This window comes from Lissotriton helveticus, chromosome 1_2 (assembly GCF_964261635.1).
Source record: "Lissotriton helveticus chromosome 1_2, aLisHel1.1, whole genome shotgun sequence".
Lineage (NCBI taxonomy): Eukaryota > Metazoa > Chordata > Amphibia > Caudata > Salamandridae > Lissotriton > Lissotriton helveticus.
Genome location: NC_136058.1, coordinates 425,457,969 through 425,464,583, shown reverse-complemented (window position 1 = coordinate 425,464,583; position 6,615 = coordinate 425,457,969).

Here is a 6,615-nt window from a genome sequence, read left to right as displayed (position 1 = left end):
TGATAGTCCTGAGTTAGGCATCCTGGCCTCTACGCCACACCTCTTCCACATCAGGAAGGTTCATCTTAGAGGGAGTATGTAAAGCATTTGTGAATACATATAGCAATACAGTGAAAACACTACAGATGGACACCACATAGGTTTTATAAAAAATAGTATTCTTTATATAGACTGAATACAAGACTCAAATGACAAAAATCCACAATACCGTAATCAGAAATAAGATGGTAGAAGTAGCTCAAAAATAGATTATTCACTGGGGGCGTGGCCGGCTGTATGGCGGTGTAGGATGTGCTTTTACCGAGCTCCGGCTGCAAGCTCCATCGACGACGATTCTGGCGCCCTGAGGGCCCGGAGAATACCTGTGAGACATCTGGGATCGTCCTGAGCTGTGTGGATGCGACGAAGGGTCACTAAGCTGCTGCAATCTAGCGCTACAGCCCGTTACCCGGACCGGCTCTGACCTGGGGGAAGAGTCAAGATGGTGCCATACGGGGTCTAAGGACCGAGTCCTGAGGCGGTGTGCTTGTGGAGGGCGACTGTGGCCTGAGGCGGTGAACTCCTGAGAGTACGGCGATCCCGGGGAGGACCGATGCAGGTCCCCCCGTCCATAGTGGCGCTGGTGCAGCTGGTGCTCTATGGTGTACATGTAAAGGGGGGTCCCCGTCTGGGAGAAGGTTATATTACACGACCAACAAAAAGTAGTTAGAACCACATTAGAAAGAAAAACTAAAATAACATTCTATACTTTTGAGAAGTGTGTATTGTCAATTATTCACAATACATTGATTGACAATTTCAAGGGAATTTCATACAATTATCACAGAATTGTTGTGCCCCGATAGGGAAGGAAGGAAAAGGAGGGAGTGCTCGGGGGAAGGTTGGTGAGGAATGGATGAACACAGTTGTGAGTGATGAGTACACACAGTATAGGCAAAATCAAAACAATTACATCAACAAAAGCCAAATAATTTATAAAGGCATAGGATGATGGATAATTATCATAACAAAACTTTCGACGGACACTGAGTCAGTGCTGGACTGTAAAGGACAAGTGCCGGAAGTTGACTGGAAGACACCGTCGACGTTTCGACCCCTATGAGTAGGCTCAGTTCAGTCCTTAAGTGGGGTCTTCATCAGGACTAAGAAGGTGAGGGGAGTGTGGGGCAGTCCTGTTGGATGAGAATAATGAACTTATGAATTCGATGATTTTGATGAGGGTACAGCATAGTCAATGCATTTGGACTACGATGGAGGTAGGGATGCTAAAAGAATTACCATGGAATCGTGGCCGATGTGGCTCGCGATGTGGAACAGCGATGGGCTGTGGTAGGTCACAAGTCACTCGCCGGGAGAATGAATCTCACTATGAGCTACAGAGGAGTAAAAGAGGACAACCAGTCAAAAGGGACTTGACCCTATACTTCTGTCATACAATTAAAAACCAAATAAGAAAACACCTTGAACCGTATAGTGGGAGTAAATGATAAAGAACTTTGAATATACGGCTGTACTGCTGAATGGAAACTGATTACCAATCACAATAAGGTGAAAGGCGAAGCCCAAGGGGAACAACACATCTCGCTGTGGCAGTTTGTCAAACCCAGTATGGAAATTAGGTTGGGCATCATGAGATTATCAAAGAAGTATCTCTGTATCAAACAATGTTTTTGCAGACAGGAGATCAATATTGGATATTACTCCACAGCGTCATGCAGTTATTAAATGTGTATCTGTATATGAAAGAAATGCAGGAAGCAGTTGAATACTAAACGGTTGCTGCAAGGGCAGTCATGCATGCTATGGAAAGGGAGGCATACCTGTACATGAAGTTAATGGCCCACAGATGTGGGTATTTAAACATCAGTTGCAGGCAGCGTTGTATGTAGCATCGATAGTTAGATCGAATCAGGGGTCTTAAAGGGAAAAACATGAAAAATCAATGCAGTGCGCAATCTATTGAGAATTATGAACGGAATGGCGACTAGTGAAAAACAAACAGCGTTTGGGCTGCATCACATACCTATCAAATGTTTTCACACGAAAACCGGGTCCGTTTCAGGTAACCGGTGTGCGCGTTCTGGATGAGGCGCCCGGGGGGCTTGTTGGCCGGGGCACCGCGCTCGATCACAAGTCTGGAAAAAATGGGACTTGGTGAGGGAAGGGGCCGATAAGGTGACCCGATCGCTGAAATGCCTTAGCGCGTTAAGGTAACGTACCGGTAGTGCTGCTGTCAACTCCGAAACTCCGCGAAAGACTGCTACGTGGAGTTCGGGTGGGCGGGGCCAATCTATATGATGTGGCACGCCGATCATGGAAACAGGAGAGGTACTACTCGGCGAAGTGTAACACTCGGACAAACATTCATGGTCTATTTGAGGCACATTAACTCTGAACGCATTGGGACGCATCATGGCGAGGAGTTGTAAAAAATAGTTAAGAAAAATAATGATAAGACAGAATACGTTTTTTTGCGCAAATCACGTACAAGAGTTTTGAAATTAGATCTTGTAAATGCCATTGAGACTACCGCTCAACTCTCTAGCAAGAGGTTGAAAGCGGGTGTATGGTCTTAATAATCAATAAATAATAGTAATGATAAATACAATAAGACAGGATTAGTATTTTTCGGGATTAGTATTTTTTCACGCCAGACACGCACATGTGTTTTGAAAGTGGATCTTGTGAATACCAATAAGACTACTAGAGTTAAAGGCTTACCGCGCAACTCTCTAGCAAGAGGTTGAAAGCGGGTATGTGGTCTTGATAATTAATACACACACATAGGTACTCTGTGCAGGGTGACATTGGCTATGTGTTCATGTGCTAGAACAGAAGTACACTCATTGGATACAAAGGCCCTGAAACTCTCAAGCATGAGGTTGAAAAGGGAGTTGCATTAACAAGCACTTTACAGATATACAATTGGAATAGATCAGCCTGGTGGCAAAGTGGGACAATAATGTCAGTTTCAGTTAGGTCCAAAATTTGAGAAATACATTAACTCGGGGCTGTCAATTGAGTTAGACTAATACGCATAAGCGAGTAACATTGCAGGTATGTTCATATGCTGGAATGCTGGAGGTACGCTCATTGGATGCAGTTGATATACGCCCTGCAACTCTCAAGCATGAGGTTGAAGAGGGGGATGTACTAGCATGCACTCTCACCATGGATGTTTAAAATAGCCCAGATTTGTTCCGAAGTGGGACCATAATACAATCAACCTAGGGCTGCCAGCTGAGCTAAACTGCTATCTTGTTCATTCAAGCCATGTTTGATGGAATCCAAGAGGGACATCCATTTGGATTCACGAGTGTTAAGCACCAATGGCAAATTACCTCCTCTCCTTCCCAAGGTAACCTTTTCGATTACAAACCATCTTAGATCAGAGACAGCATGTCCTTTCTTTTGCCAGTGGTCAACTAAAGGGGCACCTACCACATTACAACGTAACCTACTGGAGTGGGAAGAGATGCGTGACTTAATCTTCTGTTGCGTTTGGCCCACGTACAATTGTCTACAGGGGCATTGGATGATGTAAATTACGCAACTCGAGTTGCAATTGGTGTGATGTTTTAATTTGTAAGATCGCTCACCATAGTCGAAAATCTTCAACTGGATGGTGGTTTCACATGCGGTACAACTGCCACATCTATGGTGTCCTAGTATAGGTGGTAGATTCCACAGGCTTGTGAGAGTAGGTTGGGTTACTGGTTCCAAATATGAGTGTACCACCATGTCTCTGAGGTTCTTGGCTCTCTTGAAGGAGTGAAGAGGGGGTTGGGTCTGCATGATCTCATCTGATACAATCAACCAATTTTTGTTAATAATGCGTTTGATTTCATTACTCCGTGTGGAGAAGGTGGTAACGCAAATAATCCGATCTACTTCTGACTGGTCCTTCTTGTCTGGTTTGAGTATAGACTCCCGTGGATTGTACCAGGCCCTTTTCCTAGCCCGTCTGACCATTCGAGATGGATATCCCCGCGAGATGAGGCGTTCGCTAAGGATTTGAGATTCTTTTAGGTAGTTCTCACGTGTGGAACAGTTTCTTCTTATCCTGAGGAATTGGCCTATTGGAAGATTATCTTTGAGGCCTCGAGGATGGTGACTCTCATATTGTAACAAGGAGTTACGTTCTGTGGGTTTCCTAAATAAGGTGGTCAAAAGGTGATCTTGCTCCACATAAATGGAAATGTCCAAGAAAGGAATCTGGGCATTGCTTGAGTCCATCGTGAATTGGATATGTGAATTTTTTGAATTCAGCCATGTGTGGAAGTCTAGAAGAAGTGACTTGCTGCCTTTCCAGATGCACAAGACATCGTCTATGTATCTGACCCATAATGTCAGATTATCATGAAAAGGGTTGTTTGTGGAAAAAATGTGTTGCTGCTCGAAATTATCCATATAAATGATCGCTAGATTCGGGGCAAAGGTAGCGCCCATAGCTACCCTTTTGGTCTGCAGGTAGAACTTTTCTTGGAAGATAAAAAAGTTTTTACGCATGGCAATACTGAGCAGATCAATTATAAAATCCGTCGGAACCTGAACAGGTGCTGGTCGTTTCTCCAAAACTTGTCTCATCACCTCCAGGGCATCGAGTTGTGGAATGCTTGTATAAAGCGAAACAATGTCGCATGTTACCAAAAATTCACTTGTTAGATCAAATGGTCTGTTATCAATAAAATTAATTGTTTGAGTAGTGTCTCGGAGGTATGTTCTGGTACTCAAGGCAATCGGTTTTAGGAAAAAGTCAACATATTGACACAAAGGCTCCAGCATGGAACCGCAACCGGACACAATGGGACATCCAGGAGGATTGGCTAGGTTCTTATGTACCTTAGGTAAGGTATATATCGTGGCAAGTCTGGGAAATTTTGGATTCAGGAATTTAAATTCCTGCTCGCTGAGAAAGCCCGCATCTAATCCTTTCTGGGTAGCTTCCAAGATGGTGATGGCAAGTTCTCGTGAGGGATCGGTGGTAAGTAACTGATAACTCTCTCCATCCGACAGTTGTCTGAAAATTTCTTCCTTATATTTGCACAGATCTTGGATGACGATAGCTCCGCCTTTGTCGGCGGGCTTGATGACAACTTCTTTGTTGAGACTCGAGTTTGTGAGAGCTTTTTTCTCCATAATAGGCAAATTTTGTCTGACAAATTTGCGTTCATCCAAAGTTTGATCGACTGCAGATGTCACTATTTCTTCAAAAGCCAATATTTTATGGCTCATGGCGTATGTGGGTGGAAAAAAGGTCGATGGTTCTTTAAGACCTGTAGTGGAGCTCCGTGGTCGAATTATTTGGTTCCGAAAGAAATACTTAAGTCTTATTTTTCGGAAAAACCGGTATAATTCAGTTTTCAGGAGAAATTTGTTGGGTGGGGCAGTAGGGACAAAAGAGAGGCCTCTGCTTAAAACCTTGACTTCATCAGCAGCTAAAGTATGTTGTGAGATGTTGATCACTGGGTTAGAAGGCGGACTGGTCACATTTGGTGTCGTAATTTGCTCTTGTGCCATGGGAGGATTCACCACCTGTATGTATTGCGCCTGGTCGAGATTTCTCCATGGGGTTCGGTTCGGAATGTCACCTGTTTCTGTGGTTTGCCTCTGTTCCCTTGCCAACTGCCCGGCTGTTGTTGGCCTCGTGTTTGGCCTCTTGTCCACTGGTTTCCACGGCCTCTGGGGGGGTCGCCATTGCCCACGGCCTTGATCTAAAAAAGGCTGCTGGAATTGGGGAGGAAACTGCTGGTATCCGAATTCTTGTGGTGGATAATTGTAGGGAGTGCTGGGGCCTGCTTCCGCTTCACTGCCTGAACTATATGAGGAGTCTGAAAAAGTCGTGAAGTTACGACGTCCTCTGTAGCCACCGCAAACCTAGAAGTGACTATCAAAGAATTCGACACCACAACCCAAAACAAAAAGTTGGAAAAGTTGGCCAGAGACCTAAGACTGTTTGACAAAAAAACTGTGTATCCGTACCTGCAACCTGATTATTACAAGCAAGATAACCAGGGTCGTTTCACCAACCGCACCCGCGGTGGCTACAGAGGACGTCGTAACTTCACGACTTTTTCAGACTCCTCATATAGTTCAGGCAGTGAAGCGGAAGCAGGCCCCAGCACTCCCTACAATTATCCACCACAAGAATTCGGATACCAGCAGTTTCCTCCCCAATTCCAGCAGCCTTTTTTAGATCAAGGCCGTGGGCAATGGCGACCCCCCAGAGGCCGTGGAAACCAGTGGACAAGAGGCCAAACACGAGGCCAACAACAGCCGGGCAGTTGGCAAGGGAACAGAGGCAAACCACAGAAACAGGTGACATTCCGAACCGAACCCCATGGAGAAATCTCGACCAGGCGCAATACATACAGGTGGTGAATCCTCCCATGGCACAAGAGCAAATTACGACACCAAATGTGACCAGTCCTCCTTCTAACCCAGTGATCAACATCTCACAACATACTTTAGCTGCTGATGAAGTCAAGGTTTTAAGCAGAGGCCTCTCTTTTGTCCCTACTGCCCCACCCAACAAATTTCTCCTGAAAACTGAATTATACCGGTTTTTCGGAACCAAATAATTCGACCACGGAGCTCCACTACAGGTCTTAAAGA